Source organism: Echeneis naucrates, chromosome 2 (genome assembly GCF_900963305.1).
Source record: "Echeneis naucrates chromosome 2, fEcheNa1.1, whole genome shotgun sequence".
Classification (NCBI taxonomy): Eukaryota; Metazoa; Chordata; class Actinopteri; order Carangiformes; family Echeneidae; genus Echeneis; species Echeneis naucrates.
The window spans coordinates 9,089,281-9,109,401 of record NC_042512.1 but is presented as its reverse complement, the minus strand read 5'-3'; the positions used below and the strand labels follow the sequence as shown (position 1 = coordinate 9,109,401).

The window sequence follows — 20,121 nt, the reverse complement described above, 5'->3', positions numbered from 1 at the left end:
ATGTGTACAGTTGTCACTGTGCTGCTCCTGACTCAGTGATGCTGTTGGATGCTTATAGGGCCGCCGTTCTTAAAGTGTGGGCTCTATAATAAGCTATAATTATCCTAAATGTTGTTCCTTTTGTGTCTCACAGAGATCCTGCCTGTTTGGGAGAGCGTTACATTAAAGATTTAAAGGTCTCTGTTTCAATCCTGGGTTTCAGCAGCTGTTGTGGGTCCTTTTGTTCGCTCCCCCAAATGAGCTATTTCAGCACAGCACACAGTGGAAATGACTTCTCATTATTGCTTCCATGACCTGGAAGTGGAACTAAAGGTGTGTCCCTATCACCGGCCTTGATAATGATAACTGAGCACCAGTGAGTGCTCTCCTCCTCTTACAGTCCTAACAACAGCACTCAGCTGTGTCTCTCCCCAAATGGGAAACTTGGTCCATAAGAGGAAGTAAACGTGGTAAGCAGAATTCAAACCTGCGCGGGGAAACCCCAATGGATTTCTAGTCCATCGCCTTAACCACTCAGCCACAACAACCACAGGTAGGAAAGCTCCCGTGACTCAACATTTTCCAGCCTGGATAGTTTCCTCCTCAAAGGACAGGGCACCTTCTTGTTGTGATCGATGCCCACTTTCTCCACAAGACTTCAGCTCTTTGGAGATACAGCAACAAGTGAACAAAACACAGCAGGTCTCTGGGTGGGCTTTGGAGGCTTTTGGTAAACAGAAGCAGGACTGTTGTTGTGTACGGAGCTTTGACTGTTACCAAACTGTTACCTTCACAGGTGAATGTTCATTCTGATGGAATGAACTGTTTCTACACAAGCTGCATGAATGTGACACAGAGCTCATGTTTAAAGTATTTTTCTTCAGTACTCTTATTGTGTATGGAGCTCTGACTGTTGACGTAAGTGCAGGTGACCTAAATTCAGCAGCATCATCAATGTCCTCATCTCATCCAAAAGGCTTCATCAGCTCAGAAGCTATCTGGTTAGTTAATACTGCCAGAGCATGCAGCTCAGTGGTAGAACGTTCACTTCCCATGTGTAAGTGTTTTCTATCTACAACATCTTACATTATGAACGAGGCACTGCTGTGATTTGAACCCAGGATCTCCTGTTTACGAGACAGGCGCTTTGACCAGCTAAGCCACAGCACCACTCTGATGTGCATGTATATACAGAGGACCTGGTGATGGAAGTGTAATGTGTAAACTGCAGTTCAGGTTGATGGTAAAGTGGTTTGTTTTAATGTAGGACTCTGCATCTACCTGAACCTGTTTGACTGCAGATGTGCATTTTCATTTGGACCCCAGGAAGAGTAGCTGCTGCCTCAGTGACAGCTAACGGGGATCCTAACAAGTGATAAACAATAAACAGACGTTTCCAATTGTCATCAAAATGTATTCTTTAATTAAATGTTCCAGAGCTCAGACTGTTGGTACACAAACAAAGAAAGGCATACTTGTGGATTCACAAGATTATATCAGGATCTGACCTTTTCCTGTTCCATCAGTAACCATCAAAGGAGATGCTGATTCTGTGATGTCACAAAGGTCCTAATGACATCACAGAGATCAAAGACTCCTCCCACTTTTTTCTCATGACCTCCACCATAGAGTGCTGCCTGCTGCAATAATGCTGCCTTTAATAGAAGTTTAGGAACATTTAATTAAAGAATATATTTTGATGAATGGAATGGAATGGATGGAAATTTGGTGACCGGCAGCTTTTCACAGAAGACAAACTTTGGTAAGAGTCATAACAGCGTGTGACATGTTCCAGCTGACACTGGTCATTGATTGGCTAATGAACACTCCCCACATACTGATCAACACACCCACCAGCAGACACATCAATCAGCAGCCATGATCACTGTGATCATGCCAACGGACCAGTTTCTCTGCAGTCTGTCTCTGAAAACACATCTGTGTCGGTCACTTATTGATACAAATACACACTGAGGCAATAGCCTACCCACTCGTGATGTTACCAACCTGTGATATTGATGATAGACCACAAACTGCTGTCACCTCAGGACACCATCAGCAGACCCTCAGCTGCATCCTTGTGCTTCCATGGTGTGACGCTTAGCAAGGAAGAAATATTGTCTCTTTTGGAATTGGCATTTGGAATTTTTTTCACCTCTAGTGGCCTCCACAAGAGGATGAAAGAAGGAAAGACATATCTGAGGCCTCTGTTGAGGGATGATGAGTTTACTTTGATTCATTTAAAGTGTGGATAATGTTCGGTCATAAATCCAGCCATGTGAGTTCCCATAACCAGTTTCATTAAAAAAGGACTGTGATTTGGCACCTTCACATGCAATGGTGGTATAGTGGTGAGCATAGCTGCCTTCCAAGCAGTTGACCCGGGTTCGATTCCCGGCCATTGCAGTTTAACTTTTGCCAGAGGAAGGTCAGTCTTTTCTCTACATTATTCACAGTCATGGAACTTTGTCTGCATCCATCCAAAGGGAAGCAACATAAAGCCAGAGTGTTCAGGCAACCACAATTACTCAACCACAAAAGCTCAAAAATTTGCCAAAAAATTTGCTGAAAAATTAGCTCATTGTGTTGTTGCAGCTGATCTCAAGAAATCTATTTAAAATAGCAAATCAGAATTTTTTTTTTACTGAATTTCTGAGCAGGACAACCCCAAAGAGAAGCATTTATGGAGAAAGTTAACAAGCAGCTGTGTTGTGTTAGAAACACCAAACATGTCCAGAAAAGACAAACTGTTCTGTGTATTTCCCTGAAGAGCTGCCAGACTGTGTTCACACTTTGATTCCTGCCATCACAGTTCACCTTTTGTGTCTTTCTTTTGTTATCCTTCACAAAATTTTATTTGCTGGCACAGAGGCACAAATAGAAAAATGGCGGGGGGGCTGTGACTTGGTTCCCATCATTCATATTAAAGAGAGACTCTCTTTGATCTCTGTGAACATAAATCTTTACCTCGGTCTTCTGATCCAAAGTCAAACACCTTGTCCTTTGGGCCATGTGGGGTCTGAGTGTGGCCCATTTTAATGTCCTGTTGTCAGTTTCGTGTCTGTTCTTGTCATATTTCATGGCTTCAACATTCATCAGGATGAAGGCAGCATCAAGCAGCAGAGGTCAGTGTTGGCCATGACCTGATCAGATCCACCTTCTGTGGAGGAGATAAAAACCTCACTGATTTCTGTAAAATGGACACAGTTAAGTCTGTTCACCTTCACACAGCTGCCCAACCACGAAGGGACTCGAACCCTCAGTCTTCTGATCCGAAGTCAGACGCCTTGTCCGTTAGGCCACGTGGTCACTGGGTCAGTCTGCTCTGCCTGGATACAACAGTGGTCAGGGCTGTATGATGTATGTTGATACTGAAACTCTGACAGCTCTCCTCCATCTCACTCTTTTACTTTATTTCCCCAACAAGCCTTTTGATAGTAGCTGTAGAAGGTGCTGTGTTCAGGTGACAGTCTCCTCTGGAATTGAGGGTTGAAATACCACTCCTGACAGTCTGTGCTGTTACCCAGCTTCTTTGTCTGAGGGCCTTCTGGGAAAGATCTTTGTTCTGCTTTAAGTCACATCTGTCCTCATTAAGCTGATTCCTCAACTAACTGTTAGCAGAAACTGTTTGTAAATGACATCTTTGTACATCTGACTGACAGTTACATTTGGTTGTGTGAAAGTCCAACCTCTGTTCGGGGCAGACCCAGCTCAAAAAGATAAATGTGAAACTTTTCCAGATATCAGGGCTCTTTCTGGCAGAGATCCTGGGGGAGCTCTGTCACTTCAAGCCCAGCGCTGCCTTACTTTACCTGTGACCTTAATAAATGTTTCAACTGTGAACTGAAGATTTCTCCAACTCATTGTTGGGCTTCCAAGAAAGTATTTATTGCCCAACATGGGGCCTGATAGTGGTAGGTTCATTGTTGTAAAGGAAATTCCCATACCGGGAGTCGAACCCGGGCGAAAACCACTAGACCATATGGGAGATGCAACCATGCTAGCATGCTGTATTTAACACATTATGCATATTACGCAATGACTGCCTGATTAGATCGCATAGAAGCTGTAGAGTGGACAAAAAGGAATTTTAGTGTTTCACTGGTAAGATTCAGGTTCCACCGAGATTTTCGCTGGATTCAGAGTCCAGAGTGCTAACAATTACACCATGGAACCCTGCAGACATATGCTCATTATTGAGCATTATCGAGATCATTCAAGAAGGACTTGAAGAAACCGAGTGAAGAGTTAGACTCATGTTTATATTCCTGCGTTCTCAAATGGACACAATGATATTTACCATTTCTTCATCTTCAGCCTGAGTATCAACTGCAGCTTCAGAAGAGGAAGTAGGTGAGGCCGCTATGCCTGGCTGCCCCACAGGGGCCTCCTGTCAGATACAGTGAGAGTTCACTTCTGTCACTCTGGTTAATGAGACATTAGAGAAAAATGCCTGTGGTTTCCCCGTCGTGGAATCAAACCCCTGTCCTCTGCGTGACAGGCAGACAGGACACTCTGACTCATTAGATAGACTGCAGGTGGAAGTCTCAGTACTTTTTAGCCAGCACATCCACTTTTATAGAAAGTTTATGGTCCTTAACTTATCAGATACAACAATAACACAAAGTTACAATGATCAGTCCAGTCAGACATTTCTGTGTGTGTCTCTCTGCGCATGCGCTCATCCATTTGAAGCGAACGTGAGAGAGTGTGTCATCTGTGTCATGTTGGAGATCAATGAAAGACAGGAAATGCCTTTGATCTCCAGTGACGTCACACAGTCTCGTTGTGGAGTTATTGGTTGTTGATGTTGTTCTGTAAAAATCTGCATCAGTGAAACATTCATTCATACACAAGGACATCACGTATATTGTTGGAATAGAAAATCTTATTTTTTCTGTGTGTCTCCTGAGAAAGAGGCTCATGTGCTGGTTGAAGTGAATCAGAGCAGCTTCTGTCAGGAACATCTGTTTGTTGCTGACAACATCTGGATTACAGATGACACATCAGACTGATATTATCTGTGTCATGGTGTTCAGAGATTTCAGCAGCTCACATCCAACACAGAGACTCTGAGCAGGCCCACCTGGTCTTAGACCCAGACCCAGACCCAGACCTAAATCCAAACCCAGGAGACAGAGGTTGAGTGAGTCAGTGAGGAAGAAGCTGCTCGTTCTCCTTCAACAGTTTGACCTGAGGAAAAGTCACTTCCTCTTTTCAGGAATCAACTTCTACCATCTGTCCACTAGATGGAGATAACTGAGCATCAACTTAAAAATCCTCCGTTCTTCCATGTGTGAACTATAATACCAGTGAATTAAACAAAGGTCGTCCCTGGGTGGGCTCGAACCACCAACCTTTCAGAAAACAGCCGAACACGCTGACCGATTGCAACCCCTAGCTGGGACAGGGCTGTTTGGGCGAGTCAAGCTGAAATAATTAATTTAATTTCATCTGAATTATGCACCAGTCAGAAGCCTGAGTAGCTCAGTCGGCAGAGCATCAGACTTTTAATCTGAGGGTCCAGGGTTCAAGTCCCTGTTCAGGTGATGCAGTGTCTTCACTTTAGTGGTTCACATTTTTGACTCCACAGCAGTGATAGGTGACACTGATCTATGAAATAATGAAACCATGAGTCTTTCATGTCCATTTCAAGGCCCATTTGTGCAGGAAAGATCTTGAGTCTGTTACCTCAGACCACTGAGCCATCCTGACACGTGTGTCCAGCTGCCAGTCTCTGGTGAGGAAACAGAAAAGTTAATGCTAGCTTTGATAGGACAGTGTCAGCTCTCTCTCTCCCTCTCTCAACCCAACAGGTCGAGGCAGATGGCCGCCCCCCCTGAGCCTGGTTCTGCCCGAGGTTTCTGCCTCTTAAAAGAAGTTTTTCCTTGCCACTGGCACCAAGTGCTTGCTCATCGGGGGATCTGTTGAGTGTCTAAATAATCACTATACACCAAGAGACAAAGAAGCTGGACTTGAGAGTTTGAGAGGTTGGATGCTGCATGCTGATTGTTTGCGTGTCCAGGACGTTTCAAGGACATCTTTCTGCCATTCTCATGTGGTAGTGTGGCCGAGCGGTCCAAGGCGCTGGATTTAGGCTCCAGTCTCTTCAGAGGCGTGGGTTCGAATCCCACCACTGCCAAGCTTTGCACTCTGCAGTATAATCTTGAAGTGTTTAAATCTAAAGCTCTTATGAATATAGTGTTCCACCAGTGGCTACCATTACTTTGAATTACTGAAGTGGGGACCGACATACAAATAAAATAATCTAAATCTGCTTTTATTAGCGGTGCGACTGCTCTTGTTCTTTCTGTAGCTAAAAGTTGAAACCCAGCAAAACATATCAAATGATAAAAATAAAGATTTGAAGAAGGAATGAAAATAAAAGTGATGAACTGTGGATGGCAGCCTGCTGTTGATCTGACTGAACAACAATGCAGAAACAACAGACAAAGTCAAATGAATCAGAATTAAGAATTAAGAATTAAAGGTTCAATTCAGTATAAAATGTCTTTTTAATCATCTGACATCACAGACCTTCTGACATCATAGATCATCTGACATCACAGATCGTCTGCCATCATAGATCATCTGACATCACAGATCGTCTGACATGGCAAAATCAGTGCAAAAGTTCACTGCAAATGCACTGCAATTGCAGTGAAAAAAAAATATCACTGCAAATGCACTGCAAACTCAACTGAGAGTGAAGCACTGCTGGGTGAATGCAGGATGTCCTGTTTATAAGACAGACACTTTAAGCAGCTCAGCATCAGTACTGCCAGTTTCTCTGCAGTTTTTCTCTAAAACCACGTCTGTGTCAGTCAACGCTTGTGCTCCTCACAATTGTGTGTCACTTCCACAAAGGTTGAAAGCTGTGCTTCCTCACAACAAGAAGGTGCCCTGTCCTTTGAGTAGAAAACTATCCAGGCTGGAAAATGCTGAGTCACAGGAGCATTGCTGTGCATGGTTGTTGTGGCCGAGTGGTTAAGGCGAGGGATAGAAATCCTTTGGGGTTTCCCCGCGCAGGTTTGAATCAGATGGTTTCTCTTTTCACCTGCTGCAGCAGCTCAGAGCCTCTGTGGTTAGGTAAAGGTCCAAAGAAGATGTAGATCAGTGGTAGACGTTCATCAAAAAAAAAGGCCACTCAAAGCAGAAACACTGCTCAGGCTAAAGACCAGACCGTCTTCAGACCACATGTTCAGGTAAACATTAACAGGACGAGGTGGCTGAGTGGTTAAGGCGATGGACTGCTAATCCATTGTGCTCTGCACGCGTGGGTTGGAATCCCATCCTCGTCGGTACGTATTTGCCCATCAAAGTGAGTCCACAAAACACAAAGACTGCCTGATTAGATGGCACAGAGGCTCAAAATTTGCATTTCTTCACACGTGTAGCATGGACAAATACAGGTTGTTTCCATTTTCCAAGGATGGTGTAGCAACATTTCTACATGTTGATGTCTGTTATATCTATAACATCTAACATTAGGCGCAAGGCACTGCTGGGATTTGAACCCAGGATCTCCTCTTTACAAGACAGGTGCTTTGACCAGCTAAGCCACAGCACCACTCTGAAGTACATGTATATGCAGAGTTATGATTCTTAACAATTTTTGTCACCTGTGAAAAGTGGTCACCAAATTTCCTTCTGCTACACAAAATTAAAATGCATTTAAAATGTTCTGAGGCGGAGAACTTTTCAGTCATCAAAAATCTCACACACTACAACATTCAGTGTCCGCACGCTCCCTGATGGTCTAGTGGCTAGGATTCGGCGCTCTCACCGCCGCGGCCCGGGTTCGATTCCCGGTCAGGGAAAATATTTTTAACAGATATTGATAACGGTATCGGGGAAAAATTTCATATCGGTGCATCAGTAGTTTGAAGGTTTGAAGTCTTCTGTGTGACAGGCAGAGATACTGTCCACTATATTAACGAGGAGCAGGAAAGATAAACATCATGTGGTGTGTGACTTCACTTCCTCTGTGGAAAAACAAACAGAGAATGAAGTTCTCTAATGTCTTGTGAATGATAGTCCAATAGTCCTCCTGGAATTCTAAAATTGTCTGTGATGTGAAGAAATGAAATGGATCATCAGAAAAACACTTCTTGCTGCACCACAGAGTATGTGAGCGTTTACCAAAAGTGCAAACAGATGATCTGACCCTGACGTGAGTTGAACACGCAACCTTCTGATCTGGAGTCAGACGCGCTACCATTGCACCACAGAGTCGCACAGACTTGCGAAACTGTGACAACCTTGAGATAGCTCAGTTGGTAGAACAAAGGACTGTAGAGGCTGGTTATTAAAATCTTTCGGTTGCTGGCTCAAATCTGGCTCGAAGGAGAATATTTTTTTTCTTTTTCTCTTGTCCAGATACTGCAGCAAGGTACACATCCATTTGAAGTGAATGTGAGAGTGTGACGTATGCATGTTAGTTGTTGATGCTGTTCTGTAAAAATCTGATGCCCCCAAATGTTTCCCCTGGCATCCGATGTGATGGGAGTTCTATGTTCGTCTTCATCTTCATTCACAACAAGAAACCAGAACATCCTTCATGTTGTCCAGGGTTCAAGTCCCTGTTCAGGTGATGCAGCTTCTTCCCTTTAGTAGTTCACATTATAGACTCCACAGCAGTGATAGGTGACACTGATCTATGAAATAATGAAACCATTAGTCTTTCATGTTCGAGGCCCATTTGTGCAGGAAAGATCTTGAGTCTGGCACCTCAGACCACTGAGCCATCCTGACACGTGTGTCAGAAAAGTTAATGCTCGCTTTAAGCACAGCTTCCAACTCTTTTTGAGGGAATTATACTGGAGATGACAAACCTGGAGGGGAAGCGTGTGTTTGGGGACATCTGGAGAGAATTGGACCTGGTAGACCTCCAAGAGTGTGAGTGTCTGGGCGCTCCGGCTTCTCCGGTGTGTGGCGGGCCCTTGCTGGCGGTCTGTTCCCCTGAGGTTAGTCTGTGTTGTGCAGGGTGCGTAATTTAGGCATTTTTGTCTCCCTGTGAACAAAAGTTACAGAAGGCAGCGAAAGATGACACCAAGAACAGGTGGACTGAACTGAGAAACATCAGAGTGAAACAGAGTTTGCTTTTGCATGTGAAAACACACAGAAAAAAACCTGAGCTTGCACCTCACTCAGGTACCACCTCCGATGCCAAAACCCGGGATTGAACCAGGGACCTTTAGATCTTCAGTCTAACGCTCTCCCAACTGAGCTATTTCGGCTGGCTGAGCTCAGTAATGCAGGATGCAAAGATGGTGACAGATAGAACATCAGGTTATGTCAGCACCACAAAAGTAGTATAAAGAAGTACCAAGATGTACAGAGGATCTGAAAATATTGCAAAGTGGCTGACCATCATGACTCCTACCAAAGTTTGTCTCCTGTGAAAAGCAGTCAATCACCAATATCCCTTCTCCTCAGCACGAGCCACAAAGCTACCATTGCTCTTGCTTCAGTTGCCAAGATACTGCAACTAACAACCAGACAGTAAACCTCACACAGCTCCATAGTGTAACAGTTGGCACCCTTATTGACTGAAAGGCAACAGATGAGCTCGTCCGGGATTTGAACCCAGGACCTCTCGCACCCTAAGCGAGAATCATACCCCTAGACCAACGAGCCATGTGGACTGTGGAGTTCATGACTGACTCATGAGCTGACTGACAGACAATGGGACATTAACATGGCTAACTGCTAACGCTCCTACATCATCCAGGGGATGTAGCTCAGTGGGAGAGCACATGCTTTGCATGTATGAGGCCCTGGGTTCAATCCCCGGCATCTCCACAACTTCTCTTGTTTAAAACTTAGACAATTTTTACGATGAGAGCAGAGGAGGATCTTACGAGTATCTCAACAGAGCCGGGCTTTGTTTGGGTGAGCTGGCTCGACAGTCGAAAGCTCCAACCAGAGATAACGAGTATCACGACGTTATCAACTTGGTTTGTCGACCCAGGCTTTTTACAGGGACCTTTAGATTTTCAGTCCAACATTCTCCCAACTGAGCCATTTCGGGTGTTACTGTTTGTTTCACAGAACGTGTCAGGAGGGACAAGTCATAGGCTCCAGTGGCGCAATCGGTTAGCGCGCGGTACTTATAAGACAGTAACTTGCGGAGTGATGCCGAGGTTGTGAGTTCTAGCCTCACCTGGAGCAGCTGATTGAGCTTTTGGAAGATTGGTATCTTGTTGCAAAAAGTTGAAGCTCAAAACACAAACGTAGTCATGCCAGAGTTCTGCCGACAGAAGCAACAACAAAGCTGGAACTAATTTTCACTGCTATGCAGATGAGCCCCACAACCTCTCACATGCTAAGCGAGCGCTCTACTATTTGAGCTAATTCCCCTGGGCTGGCATGCAAGCTAAGCTTTGGAAAAAAAGCAGTGAATAGTTCGAAGGAGGCAGACTGGGTACTCGGCACTAAAACAACATTTGAAATTTGCTTTACTTCCACTGCTAAGGAAAACTGCTGGGAGTTAAAACAAGCAAGGTTAATACTGTACTGAAGATCTTCCCTCTTCAGCTAGTGCAGCTTCAGTATGGCATTTTTACGATTGCAATGATGTCATCTTCAAATACAACAAACTTTGGATAGTGAACAGCTAGCTGTTGCTAAAGTGCCATTAGCAGAGGATGGTTTCGATCCATCGACCTCTGGGTTATGGGCCCAGCACACTTCCGCTGCACCACTCTGCTCATGGGACCCCCAAAGAGAAGTACTTGTACAAAAGGACGTCATCAGTCTTTCTAATTGAAATGATCAGTGATGCATTCTAAGTTGTTTTTGTCAGTCAGCACTGCCCCAACAAGTAGCACTTACTGAATTCAACAGTCAAGTTAGTGCTCAAGTTAAGGTAACATTTGTGACCGTTGTCCTCTGAAGAAAGGAAGGAATGGCATTCCTCATCTTTTTTGTCCAAATTCCAACCAGGACAACCCCAAAGAGAAGCACTTATGCACAAAGACTTCATCAGTGTCTCTGATTGGAGTGATCCGGGTTAGATCTGAAGAAAACATGGCTCCAAGAATTACTGTTGTTTTTGCCATTTAACAATGAAAGGGGAAAAGAGAGCAAAGAGAATAGAAACATTCATGGAGAAAATAGTCATCAATGTCTCATTGAATTGGCTAAGTCACATTAAGCTTCAATTCTGACCTAACTCTGGTGATTAGTGATTAGGGCAGTGTTGTTTCAACTGATCTGAAGAAATCTGTTAAAAATGGGAATCATTTTGTTGAAATTCTAACCAGGACAACCTCAAAGAGAAGCACTTTTGCACAAAGAATTCATCAGCGTTTCTGATTGAGGTGGTCTGAGTTAGATTCTAAGAGTCTAATGGGAAATGGGTAAAGGAAGGAAAACTTCTGAAATCACCAACATTACCCCAACTAATAGCACTTACTGCTCTCAGAACACAAGTCTGTGCTTCAGTTGGGGAAATGCTGATGACAAATTAATACATTACACAACTAATCCTGCTAACTAATTTTTCCTCAATATTCCAACCAGGACAACCCCAAAGAGAAGATGTTGTTGAATCATCAATGTCTCTGATTGAAATGATTAGAGTTAGATTTTGAAATTGCTCCCAAACCTCCCGTTGTGTTTGTCAGTCAGCACTGCTCCAACAAGTTGCACTTACTGAATTCAACAGTCAAGTCAGTACTCAGGTTAAGGTAACATTTGTGACTTTTAGATTACTTTCTTAACTCCCACCACCCCAAAATTGATAGAACCTGCTGTCCTTGTGATTGACTTCTGAAATCACCAACATTACCCCAACTAATAGCACTTACTGCTCTCAGAATACAAGTTGGTGCTTCAGTTCGGGAAATATTGATGACTCATTCAGCTGATCTGAAGAAAACTGTTTTTTTTTTTTTATTCCATCCAGGACAACCCCAAAGAGAAGCACTGATACAAAAGGCATCAGTGTTTCTAATTGAAATGATCAGTATTGTATTCTAAGAAGAAGTTGTTGTCTTTGTCAGTCAGCACTGCCCCAACAAGTAGCACTTACTGAATTCAACAGTCAAGTCAGTGCTCAAATTAAGGTGACTTTCAAATTACTTTCTTAACCCTCATTGATGAAGAAGGAATGGCATTGCTCATCATTTTTGTCCAAATTCCAACCAGGACAACCCCAAAGAGAAGCACTTATGCACAAAGACTTCATCAGTGTCTCTGATTGGAGTGATCCGGGTTAAATAGCTCACACATGATCTCCCCCAAAGAGATCATGAAAAGAAAAGTCTTGCAGCCACTTCCCTGTTGTGTCTGAATGAAACCACTCCCACCTGTCTACGTTGTTGAGACGGTTTCAGTGGTCTTGGTAATTGTTCATTTCAGGAACAGACAACGATCCTCTTAAATTCATGTGGTCCTTTAGCATATGGTGAGACGGCAGCTAACTGTGGTGGTAAGAAATTTATCAGAACTGGTTTTAATTCCATCCAGGACAACCCCAAAGAGAAAACATGGTTTTCTTCAGATTTAATTCATGTTACATTCTGTAACAGAATTAATGTTACATAACACAATCCCACAATTTTTTTCTCAATATTTCAACCGGGACAACAAGAGAAGATTTTGTGCAGAAGAGCATCATCTGTGTCTCTGATTGAAATGATCAGAGTTAGATTCTAAGAAGAAATGGCTCCCAAACCTCCCGTTGTGTTTGTCAGTCAGCACTGCCCCAACAAGTAGCACTTACTGAAATCAACAGTGTGCTCCCTGTGGTTCCCTCAGATCCAGGACCTTTAAGTCATTGCAGCTGATGGCTCGTTGGTCTAGGGGTATGATTCTCGCTTCGGGTGTGAGAGGTCCCGGGTTCAAATCCCAGACGAGCCCTTAGTGTTATGTTGCCAATATCTTCCCAAAGTTTGTCTCCTGTGAAAAGTGGTCACCACACCACACAGTGATGAGCAGGAACTCCACTGAGAGCAAAGCACTGCTGGGGTTTGAATGCAACATTTTCTGTTTACAAGACTGATTGATACTAATACATACTAAGCCAGCAGCCTGCCCATTGAGCTAATTCCGCTGTGCTAACATGCTAGCGTGCGCAGCTCACTTGGGAGAGCGTTAGACTGAAGCTGTAAAGGCCCCTGGTTTTTGGCATCAGAGGTGGAGTTAAGTAGAGATGAAAGAAAAGCAGCTTATGTCAGAAGGGGGATTTGAACCCACACCTCCTGGGGAGACTGCAACCTGTAGCTGTAGAGTGGACAAACAGGAATTTTAGTGTTTCACTGGTAAGATTCAGGTTCCACCGAGATTTGAACTCTTCTGCAGCTACAGAAGAGGAAGTAGAAGGCAGAGGGCTGGACGCCAGTGTGGATGTGCTGGGGGCATGAAGGACCTCCAGCACTGTGGGATCATCTTCCTCCATGTCATCCTAACTCAGATCACACCAGTCAGAAACACTATTGATTCCTTTCTGCATGACTGTTTCTCTTTGGGGTTGTCCTGTTTGGAATTTTGACAAAATATTTTATTTGTTTCTTGAGATCAGCTAAATTCACCAATTTGCCATCAACATTTCCTGAACTGAAGCACAGACTTGTGATGTGAGATGTGGTTGGAATTGAAACTTTCTGCTGAGTCTTTCTTGAGTCTGTTACCTCAGACCACTGAGCCATCCTGACACGTGTGTCCAGCTGCCAGTCTCTGGTGAGGAAACAGAAAAGTTAATGCTAGCTTTGATAGGACAGTCTCAGCTCAGAGTGCAAAGCTTGGCAGTGGTGGGATTCGAACCCACGCCTCTGAAGAGACTGGAGCCTAAATCCAGCACCTTGGACCGCTCGGCCACACTACCACATGTCATGCCTAGTTTGCCTGCAATAATGCCACATGTTTCTGACCCCTGAAAGTTGCATCGAAATGTTTGGAGCAGAGAATGGCAGAAAGATGTCCTTGAAACGTCCTGGACACACAAACAATCAGCGTGTAGCATCCAACCTCACCTCACAAACAAAGTCCTGCTTCTTTGTATCTTGGTGTATAGTGATGGGATGGTTCTATATTCCCACAGTGAGTTTGTGAGGTTGGATATGACCTTTCACATCTGCATGAACACATGCCACAGTTCATATCTGCAAGTGGAACTTAAGGTGTGCCCCTCTGCCTGCCCTGATAATGCTAACTGATCATCAGTGAGTGCTCTCATCCTTTTAGATGAGTCCGGACAAAAGCACTCAGCTGTGTCATATTTTAAGGCTGTGCAGATTACAGAGATTCTCAAATATGCTTGGGAACATGTGAAACTTGGTCCGTGCAATCAACTAACCGTTGTTGGCAGGATTTGAACCTGCGCGGGGAAACCCCAACGGATTTCTAGTCCATCGCCTTAACCACTCGGCCACAACAACGCTCCCAGCACAGCTTCCAACTCTTTTTCCCAGAGTCCATCGAGGGAATTATACTGGAGATGACAAACCGTGTGTTTGGGGACATCTGGAGAGAATTGGACCTGGTAGACCTCCAAACCTACCTGGGTCTGAAAAGGCTGACTGTGATGTTTCTCATTTCAGCCCAGCTGGTGTTGGTATCGTCTGTCACTGTAACTTTTGTTCACAGGGAGATGAAAAGTGCCTGACTTAGTGGATTGGTTTTCATTGACAAGAAACAAACTGGCAGTGGTGGGATTTCTTACCGGAGCTCAGGTAAGAACTGTACAATTGTCTTTTCTCTTTTTGCACATTAAACTGTTAAACTTAAGTTCACAACATCTAACTCAGCCTGTACAGATGATTCAGTAACAGCCAAGTTATATTTAGTCCAACAACTGCTGTCCATTTCTACCACAGGGAGCCACAGGCTTTAGAGTTTTCAGTCCTAACCCTTGATTGGCAAGCAATCATATTCCCATTTTATGCAGATTTTTCATCCACAAAAAGTCGTCAGGAGTGGGGTTCGAACCCACGCCTCTATTCAGAGACCAGAATTCCCCGCTTCACAGGAAGTAGCGTAACTTAAGTCTGGCGCCTTAGACCACTCGGCCATCCTGACATGTCTCCGGCTGCTAGTCTCTGATGAGGAAACAGAAAAGTTAATGCTAGCTCATCCTTCTTTATAGACTACAAAGATCTGACATCCAAAAATTCAAAAACACCCACAAATAATCATTCCTGTATTACAACTTTTACCTGAGTTGAGCAGATGGAAATTCACTAACATCACTGACATCATTGGCTGGATCTCATATCAATCAGATATTTCTTTATTTGGACCATGTGCTTTGACCATCAGGGGACAGTTTGTTCTGTCACATTGCTCACAATATTTAAACAAAAAGCCCCATATGTATTCCAAAGCAGCCCAATTTCCATCTTGCGAAACCCAATTTCATCAAAAGAAGCCCAATCTGGCAACAAATTAGAGCAGTTTAAACAGAATTATCACATAATTTGTCCCTCACCTGTCTCTGTGACACAATTATCAATGTGTTCGGCTGTTCACTGAAAGGATGATGGTTTGAGCCCACCCAGGGACGTGCTTTGTCTTATCCACTGGAACTTTAGTCGACACATGGAAGATTTGATCTGGAGAAGGTGTATGACCGGGTTCACAGGGATGTTCTGGAGTATGGAGCCATCCCATCACTATATGGCAATAAGCTTCCCTTTCCCCAAGACAACTACAGGGTGTAACAGATGTACAGCTGTGGTGAGGACGGGTTACAGGTCTGTAGCTGGAGGACTTTGGCACCATCGGCCTGAGATCTACAGGATTTTGGGATCTCAGGAAGGAAAACAAACGTAAAACATAAAGTTAAATTGTAGACACACAGGTAAACTGCAATGGCCAGGAATCGAACCCGGGTCAACTGCTTGGAAGCTGCCTTCGATTCCCGGCCATCGCAGTTTACCTGTGTGTCTACAATTTAACTTTGTGTTTTACGTGTGTTATGTTTCCTGTGTATAAATAATGAGGTTCATCAAAACAAAGTCAGAACCAGAGCTCAGGCTGTTGGTACACAAACAAAGAAAGGCATACTTGTGGATTCACAAGATTATATCAGGATCTGACCTTTTCCTGTTCCATCAGTAACCATCAAAGGAGATGCTGATTCTGTGATGTCACAAAGGTTCTAATGACATCACAGAGATCAAAGACTCCTCCCACTTTTTTGTCATGACCTCCACAGTAGAGTGCACTCTGTGAAAGAAGCTCAAAAGACAATCATGGTCCTGCCAGGTACCTTTGAGTTCTGCCGACAGAAGCGACAACAAAACTGGAACTATTTGGACTGAACCTGGTTTGTCTGGATTACCTCCCAGGTAGGTTTGGAGGTCTACCAGGTCCAATTCTCTCCAGATGTCCCCAAACACACGCTTCCCCTCCAGGTTTGTCATCTCCAGTATAATTCCCTCGATGGACTCTGGGAAAAAGAGTTGGAAGCTGTGCTGCGATGGACTAGAAATCCATTGGGGTTTCCCCGCGCAGGTTCAAATCCTGCCAACAATGGTTGGTTGTTTTCATGGACCAAGTTTCACATGTTCCCAAGCATATTTGAGAATCTCTGTAATCTGCACAGCCTTAAAACATGACACAGCTGAGTGCTGTTGTTCAGACTCAGCTAGAAGGATGAGAGCACTCACTGGTGATCAGTTACTATTATCAGGGCAGGCACAGGGGCCCACCTTTAGTTCCACTTGCAGATCATGGAAGCAATTTCAGCTGTGTGCTTACCAACAGTGCAGAGAATAGATGCTCTGACTCTGACGTGATTTTAATACACAACCTTCTGATCTGGAGTCACACGCGCTACCATTGCGCCACAGAGTCTTCCTGTGTGCTGACCATTGAAACCGCCCAAACAAAGTAAACAGGCAGCTGTGGGAGTGGTTTCATTCAGGTATAAGATAAATTCAGGTAAAAGCCTGAAAGGGAGTCCATTGGACACGACTGGGAAGTTAATGCAAAGACTCTTGAGGAGAAGATCCTAAGTGAGGTAAAAATGAAAGCTTAATGTGACTTAATCAATTCAATTGGTCTCTTTTTCCACTTTCAGTGTTAATTGACAAAAACAACAGTAAGTCTTGGAGCCATGTTTTCTTCAGATCTAACTCGGATCACTCCAATCAGAGACACTCATGAAGTCTTTGTGCATAAGTGCTTCTCTTTGGGGTTGTCCTGGATGGAAATTGGACAAAAAAAAAATGAGGAATGCAATTCTGTCTTTTATTCAATCACCAGGACAACAAGTTTTATAATTTTATCAATTGGGGGTTAAGAAAGTAGTTTGAAAGTCACAAATGTTACCTTAACTTGAGCACTGACTTGACTGTTGAATTCAGTAAGTGCTACTTGTTGGAGCAGTGCTGACTGACAAAGACAACAACTTTAGAATGCAACAATGATCATTTCAAATAAAAAGACGGAAGACTTCCTTTTGTACATGTGCTTCTCTTTGGGGTTGTCCTGGTTGGAATTTGGACAAAAATTAATACATTTCGTCAGATCAGCTGAATTAGTGCATTTGTCACCAACGTTTCCCCAACTGGAGCACAGACTTGTGTTCTGAGAGCAGTAAGTGCTATTTGTTGGGGTAATGTTGGTGATTTCAGAAGTCAATCACAAGTCAGCAAGTTTTATCAATGATATGGAGGGTGGAGGGTTAAGAAAGTAGTTAGAAAGTCACAAATGTTACCTTAAAGGGCGTATTGCAAAGGGCGTAAACATTGAATCAATGTTTAAAAAAATAATATAGGAAATGTTTTGATAAAGTGTCTCATACTGATAATATCCGTATATTTGCTGCACACAAACAGGACTGGCAGTCTTTGTCCCTCAGCTGAAAAGTGAAGGAGCTAAAATGTCCACAGCAGAAGTCCTGCGGGGTTTTGTCACCAACAGACTCGCCGCCGCCTGCCGGGAGATCTTAGCGGCCGTGGACAGAATGGTAGCCGGATATGAGGAGGAGGCTTCGGGCTTCAGGCAGGAGATCGACCGGCAGAGGAGCCAGCTGGAGCTGCTGCAGCCCCGAGTCCTGATCCACAAAACGGGTCGGTTGTTTTTATGAGTGAGAAAGGCTGAGGACTGTATTTGGCAGATGTAGAATGAAGCAGCTGGAGGAATAACTGTGCTCATATTGTAGCTAATAAAGAGGATTCATTATTGAATCGTTTCCTCCAGATGTTCAGCAGCTGATGGTGAAAAAAGAGGTTCCTACTGAGTTCACCTCCAGTCCGGATCCGGAGGATTCAGAGAGTCCAGTCCTTAAACAGGAACAGGAGGAGGACCAGGTACCAGGACTGGAGGAGACCAGGAACCCTGTGAGGCCGTTTCAGGTGAAGAGTGAGGATGAAGAGATGAATGAACCGGCCAGGAGCTGTGATCCACAGAGTCCTCTTCAACCAGATCCAGATCCAGAGGAAGAGGTCTCAGACTCCTCTGATACTGAAATCAGTGAAGATGATTATCATGAAACCAGAGTGGCCCAGTTAGATGTGAAAATACATGAAGGTGATGCAAATGTTAGAAAATGTGACAGTAATGAAAAACCCATCAGCTGCTCTGAGTGTGGGGAAATGTTTAAAAAAAAGTGGGATCTGAAGATTCACATGAAGACCCACACAGGGGAGAAACAGCACATGCAAGTTCACTCAGTAGAGAGACTGTTTGGCTGCTCATTTTATAACAAAAGGTTTAAGCGACAAGCTTATCTTAAATCACACATGGTAGTACATACAAGAGAGAAACCCTTCCGCTGTGATGTTTGTGGGAAAAGATTTTCATTAAAGAAAATCCTGAACAAACACATGAAGGTCCACACAAAAGAGAGACCCTTCAGCTGTGATGCTTTTGGGGAAAGATTTAAACTGAAGGAAATCCTAAAAAAACACATGAAGGTCCACACAGAAGAGAAACCCTTCAGCTATGATGTTTGTGGGAAAAGATTTAAACTAAAGGCAATCCTTAACAGACACATGACGGTCCATACAGAAGAGAAACCCTTCAGCTGTGATGTTTGTGGGAAAAGATTTAAACTAAAGGCAATCCTTAACAGACACATGACGGTCCATACAGAAGAGAAACCCTTCAGCTGTGATGTTTGTGGGAAAAGATTTAAACTAAAGGCAATGCTTAAACCACATATGGCTGTCCACACAGATGAGAGACCCTTCAGCTGTGATGTTTGTGGGAAAAGATTTAAACTAAAGGATACCCTTAACAAACACATGGCAGGCCATACAGAAGTGAAACCCTTCAGCTGTGATGTTTGTGGGAAAAGCTTTAAACAAAAGGGAGTGCTTAAAACACACATGGCAGTCCACACAGAAGAGAGACCCTTCGGTTGTGATGTTTGTGGGAAAACATTTAAACTAAAGAATGAAGTTGAACGACACATGAAGATCCACACACAAGTGAAACCCTTCAGCTGTGATGTTTATGGGAAAAGATTTAAACCAGAGAAAAGCCTTAAAGTATACATGGAGGTCAATACAGAAGAGAAACCGTTTGGTTGTGACGACTATAAAGAGAAAGACCGAAGCAGCTGACTGCAGGATCTCTACTGGTTGACCAAAAGTAAACTAACATATTTGGTCTTTTTTTTTTACTTTTGCTTTTCTGTTTTTAAATAAGAGGCACAAAAAAGGTTGATATTTGCTTGACTAACTCATCTTTATAGAAACATGTTGTTTTTAGATTTTTCATTGGTATCAGAAATTATGTGACAATTTGTTGTATTATGCCTAAAATCATCACATAGCATAACATGAAAATAATTGAAACTGAAAATGGATTAAACCTGTAAGTTACTCACTTTATCAAAGTCTTTTATAAGAACTAAACTGTGATCCATTATAGTTTTGTGAAAATGAATAAAATTTGAGCATTATTTTCTAAATCATCGCTCAAAGTGAGACCTATGCCGTCAGTCTTTCAACATATTTTCTACTTATTGTGACATACTTTGCTATAAAGTTCTAAAAATATTTGTCACTCTGTGATGCTGTTTTCTATGTATTCCATGAATGTTTTCAGATTTTATCATTCATAACAGACTCTGGCTGGCAGAAATGAGATCCACAGGTCACAGTAAGGTCACAGGTATGCTCTGGTACCAAAGAGAGCTCATAAAAATATCACTTGACCAGAAAACAGGAACCAAATGAATGT

The 20,121-nt window shown here is 43.4% G+C and overlaps 17 non-coding genes across 17 annotated transcripts; 8 read left to right on the top strand and 9 right to left on the bottom strand.

Annotated features, from left to right (window-relative positions):
• Positions 1-1,075: 1,075 nt before the first annotated feature.
• On the bottom strand, positions 1,076-1,149 carry trnat-cgu (transfer RNA threonine (anticodon CGU)). The gene has a single exon. It is a non-coding gene; the product is annotated as a tRNA-Thr (tRNA).
• Positions 1,150-2,313: 1,164 nt separating this feature from the next.
• On the top strand, positions 2,314-2,385 carry trnag-ucc (transfer RNA glycine (anticodon UCC)). The gene has a single exon. It is a non-coding gene; the product is annotated as a tRNA-Gly (tRNA).
• An 830-nt stretch (positions 2,386-3,215) lies between these two features.
• trnar-ucg (transfer RNA arginine (anticodon UCG)) lies at positions 3,216-3,288 on the bottom strand. Its single transcript has one exon. It is a non-coding gene; the product is annotated as a tRNA-Arg (tRNA).
• A 2,167-nt stretch (positions 3,289-5,455) lies between these two features.
• On the top strand, positions 5,456-5,528 carry trnak-uuu (transfer RNA lysine (anticodon UUU)). Its single transcript has one exon. It is a non-coding gene; the product is annotated as a tRNA-Lys (tRNA).
• A 511-nt stretch (positions 5,529-6,039) lies between these two features.
• On the top strand, positions 6,040-6,121 carry trnal-uag (transfer RNA leucine (anticodon UAG)). Its single transcript has one exon. It is a non-coding gene; the product is annotated as a tRNA-Leu (tRNA).
• Positions 6,122-7,198: 1,077 nt separating this feature from the next.
• trnas-gcu (transfer RNA serine (anticodon GCU)) lies at positions 7,199-7,280 on the top strand. Its single transcript has one exon. It is a non-coding gene; the product is annotated as a tRNA-Ser (tRNA).
• A 195-nt stretch (positions 7,281-7,475) lies between these two features.
• Positions 7,476-7,549, bottom strand: trnat-ugu (transfer RNA threonine (anticodon UGU)). The gene has a single exon. It is a non-coding gene; the product is annotated as a tRNA-Thr (tRNA).
• A 178-nt stretch (positions 7,550-7,727) lies between these two features.
• trnae-cuc (transfer RNA glutamic acid (anticodon CUC)) lies at positions 7,728-7,799 on the top strand. The gene has a single exon. It is a non-coding gene; the product is annotated as a tRNA-Glu (tRNA).
• Positions 7,800-8,142: 343 nt separating this feature from the next.
• Positions 8,143-8,214, bottom strand: trnaw-cca (transfer RNA tryptophan (anticodon CCA)). Its single transcript has one exon. It is a non-coding gene; the product is annotated as a tRNA-Trp (tRNA).
• A 931-nt stretch (positions 8,215-9,145) lies between these two features.
• On the bottom strand, positions 9,146-9,218 carry trnaf-gaa (transfer RNA phenylalanine (anticodon GAA)). Its single transcript has one exon. It is a non-coding gene; the product is annotated as a tRNA-Phe (tRNA).
• Positions 9,219-9,546: 328 nt separating this feature from the next.
• trnap-agg (transfer RNA proline (anticodon AGG)) lies at positions 9,547-9,618 on the bottom strand. The gene has a single exon. It is a non-coding gene; the product is annotated as a tRNA-Pro (tRNA).
• Positions 9,619-9,711: 93 nt separating this feature from the next.
• Positions 9,712-9,783, top strand: trnaa-ugc (transfer RNA alanine (anticodon UGC)). Its single transcript has one exon. It is a non-coding gene; the product is annotated as a tRNA-Ala (tRNA).
• A 275-nt stretch (positions 9,784-10,058) lies between these two features.
• trnai-uau (transfer RNA isoleucine (anticodon UAU)) lies at positions 10,059-10,152 on the top strand. The gene is made up of 2 exons: positions 10,059-10,096; positions 10,117-10,152. It is a non-coding gene; the product is annotated as a tRNA-Ile (tRNA).
• Positions 10,153-12,774: 2,622 nt separating this feature from the next.
• trnap-cgg (transfer RNA proline (anticodon CGG)) lies at positions 12,775-12,846 on the top strand. Its single transcript has one exon. It is a non-coding gene; the product is annotated as a tRNA-Pro (tRNA).
• An 882-nt stretch (positions 12,847-13,728) lies between these two features.
• On the bottom strand, positions 13,729-13,810 carry trnal-uag (transfer RNA leucine (anticodon UAG)). Its single transcript has one exon. It is a non-coding gene; the product is annotated as a tRNA-Leu (tRNA).
• A 471-nt stretch (positions 13,811-14,281) lies between these two features.
• trnas-aga (transfer RNA serine (anticodon AGA)) lies at positions 14,282-14,363 on the bottom strand. The gene has a single exon. It is a non-coding gene; the product is annotated as a tRNA-Ser (tRNA).
• Positions 14,364-14,892: 529 nt separating this feature from the next.
• trnal-uaa (transfer RNA leucine (anticodon UAA)) lies at positions 14,893-15,003 on the bottom strand. The gene is made up of 2 exons: positions 14,966-15,003; positions 14,893-14,938 (listed from the first exon to the last, which is right to left on the bottom strand). It is a non-coding gene; the product is annotated as a tRNA-Leu (tRNA).
• Positions 15,004-20,121: the final 5,118 nt, after the last annotated feature.